The sequence below is a fragment of the Physella acuta genome, unplaced genomic scaffold (assembly GCF_028476545.2).
Source record: "Physella acuta isolate Inbredline_101_S28 unplaced genomic scaffold, ASM2847654v3 ptg000265l, whole genome shotgun sequence".
In the NCBI taxonomy this organism is placed as follows: Eukaryota; Metazoa; Mollusca; class Gastropoda; family Physidae; genus Physella; species Physella acuta.
Window position 1 is genome coordinate 1,129,556 of NW_026731784.1, and position 3,762 is coordinate 1,133,317.

Genomic DNA, 3,762 nt, shown 5'->3' on the forward strand with positions numbered 1-3,762 from the left:
CTCAAGTTTTCGATTTGCACCCCCCTCAAACGTTCGATTTGCATCCCCCCCTCAAGTTTTTCTCTATATATTTTGCTATTTTTTGCCTTGGTGTCACCCCCCTAAATGGTATCACCCGGTGCGGTCCGCACCCCCCGCCCCCCGCCCCCCCCCCCTCGCTACGCCCCTGCATCCATGTATTATAAATAATTGTCATTTCAGTAATTTTTTTTTAATCCCAAGTTTGATACGCTTAATATATAGAATGATTCATTTCATTACAGTATCAATTAATGACGCTACCATTTACACCACACATGTTATTGGATTAGTTAAGTATGAATATTATTTTTCGAGTGGTCTACTAAATTTGTGTGGACGTTAACATCAGAGGTGCGGGGTGGTGTTGGTTGACGACACGTGAGACGGGTAGACTGGGTGAGGATTGTGGGGGGGGGGGGGGTGAGGGGGGGGGGTTGCAGCATTTAAAATGTTTGAGGCCACCATAAATGGAGGGATGACCTTTAATTAAACGTAATACAATCAAACTTGAACGTCTTGTGATTTGCAACTAGCGTACCGGAATGTCACAATATTATGTTTTAAATACGTATGTTTTTCCATGTATTACTATTATTTTACATTATGTTACTTGTGTCTTGTATGTGTTATTCATGTGTTAAGTATGTGTCAAACAATGTTATTTGATTTGGGCAATGGTTTATTAAAACGCTTTACACAAACACATCTCATGTTTCAACATTTTAAGCCTAATTATTTTAAAGAATGAATCAATTAGTAATTTTCTATTCTGTTGAGAGAGTGTATAGGCTAAGATAAATGTAAAAATCGATCCTGGCTGAAAAATGTAGCGTATGGATTTGGGTTGAATGGTATGGACAAATGACTTTTACTGATATACTTTTGGAAATTTATAAACAAATAATATACGTAACAGGGGTATCATGGACAAATGACTTTTACTGATATACTTTTGGACATTTAAAAACAAATAATATAAGTAACAGGGGTATCAAGCGAGTAAAATGAGACATCTTTTATAGTTTCCTATAGTGTACATCATTTTAAAAGTTGTGCAGCTGGAAAGTGTCCTAAAACACAGCTACGATGTTAACACTTGATTACACTGTTGAATTATTTAATTGCCAATTATATAAAATTGTATAAACTATGTAAAAAAAAAAACAAGTGCTTTTCATCACTTCCTATTTCTTTTATTACAGGTTTAAGGCAAATAATTTCTGATGTAATTACTTTAACAAGACAAACATAATTTACAATACAAAGAGGCAAATATAACTGCATTCTTTACTATTTCTAAATAGGCTTTGATTGAAATAATTATTCTAATACAGAAAAGTGTATTTTGTGTGTACTTTTAAAAAGAATATGATGTTTTTCAGTACATTAAAATGTATAACCGTGATAATATTTTATAGTAAATTTGTAATTATGAGAAATATTTTCTTCAAGCCACGGTGCAAGGCTCAACTCAATGAGGAGAAAGTAGTTTTTTTATTTAAATAAATTAACATGTGGCTAATTATTCCATTCGAAGTAACAAGCCTGCTTGTGCTGAGGAAGGTGAAGTGGAGTTCAGCTGTTCATGGACTCTATACCGTGATCCCAACTCGAGACTTTCGTGATAGCCGTACAACACACCACGATAATCCCGTTCTGGATGTAGCTTACCCCATTAAATATTGAAAAACAGAGTTTGCATAATATGATGTTATAACAATAGTGTTTTGAAAGAACACATTATTAAATCTCATGACATACGCCAGGTTAAATTATCCTCAAACAGTTTTTTAGAGAAGCATTCATTTGAAAAGTGAAATGTTATTATATATTATGTAAACTATTTGTGGTGTTGATAATTATAAAGCTCTATATTAATTAACCATTCAGTAATTAAAATGACTTCACTGTGACCAATCAGTAAAACAGAAAAAAATGGGCTTTAAATAAAATCACAGATTTTTGCAATAATATAAAGCTTACAAACACAAAGAAATATGATTCTATAGACAGTGAGAACTTATCCCCACAGATAACAACATATTTGCCAAATCAATTAACATTCAAGAAGTCATTCTTATATAACGTATTTGATTAAAGGACATACACGAGTCTACAGTCACGCAATGTATTTCTAGGCCGACCAACATAAGTTACGAAAATGTATGTAGTAGTGTTCCAATGTTATATTATGTACTGAGTTTGAATTTGATTTTGAATATTATCATTAAAAAAAATTAATAAGATTACATTTTAATTGTGTATAGAATGTTATAGCACTTGAATAGAAAATTTGATTATATTGTTTGGTTTGTTTCTATGTAATGCGTTGTATTAATGTTAGGAAGATATTTAGAGATATGATAGAATGCACACTATATAATTTTTTGATACAACAGTTTTTAGTTTTTAAATTTCTCTTTTAACACATAAATATATGATAGAGTTTGCAAAACGATTATGTTATTGTTAATTTTAGTTTGTACGAGGTCTAGACATTACGAGTATGCATACATATATCTATGGTGTATTTACCTTTCAGTGATACTGTAAATCTCTAACGTTTGAGGAATAACTATAGATTATACCACTACATTTTTTAATTATATCATTGTTCGTATAATTGTCCGGTTTAAATTTTCTCTCAATCACTTTTTGTAATTTTTTTTTTCATTTTTTTAGAATTTTTACCCCCCCCCCCTGCCACCCCCCTTAGTCACACATAGTCACAAAAAGACAGATCCCCATAAAATGACGTCACACATCAGCCAACCCCCCCCCCCCCCCCCCCCTCACAATTGCCGTTGAATGCTCATTAAAGCAGTTATAGTTTCCCATTTCTTGTCTGAACGGACCCGCCCCCCCCCCCCCTTTTCCTCCTAACAGTGTGACGTTATTTATGGACACCCCTAACCCGAGATGATTTTCTTCTCAATCGGCTTATGACAATTTCAGAAAAAAAAACCCAAAACATTAACGAATTTCGATTGCCCGTACGCCGTTTGCCGGAAGGCCGTTTTACTAAAACGTATTTGCGACAAACTCCTTTTTAAGCGTTGCGGTGTTTCACAGTTAAAAAAAAAAATAATTAATAACGCAATTTAAACGTTATAGGCCTACACATATTTTACAGTTTTACCATTACAATTAATAGTTCATACATTATTGGTTAGAGTTCTAAATCAGTAAATATACTGTCTGGATCAAAATGTATGTTTTTTTTTTAATTTAAATACATTTTTTATATGTAAAAAATTAGAAGGGAGACAACGCAAAACAAATTACTAGCCGGTCTGTTTTTGTAAAGTTTAGAAAGATATATTTGAAAAACAACGGTCACAGTATGAAATATCTGACAAAGATATTTGATGGTTTTAGAAAATATAAAACAAATTAGTAGTCATGCTAATATGCATTAAAAATCTTTCATGCTATAAAAGTTTTAAACAGTGACTTTAATGTATACATTTTTCTAAGACACGCAATTTATTCAGCTGAATCTATGTTGACTTGCAGCTTCTTATCCGGAAACAATTATTTTAGCAGTAATACATTCATATAAGTAGTATAAGCCAGGGGTCGGCAACCTGCGTCTCGCGCGCCGCATGCGGCTTTTTTTATGTCAAAATGTGCTCTCCAGCTGCTTTCACAAATACCAATAGTTATATTAATTCATTTTAATTTTTTTTAGTTATTAGCTTCCTACGGTCGAGCTGGGTACTGGACTGTAGGGTACGAGCT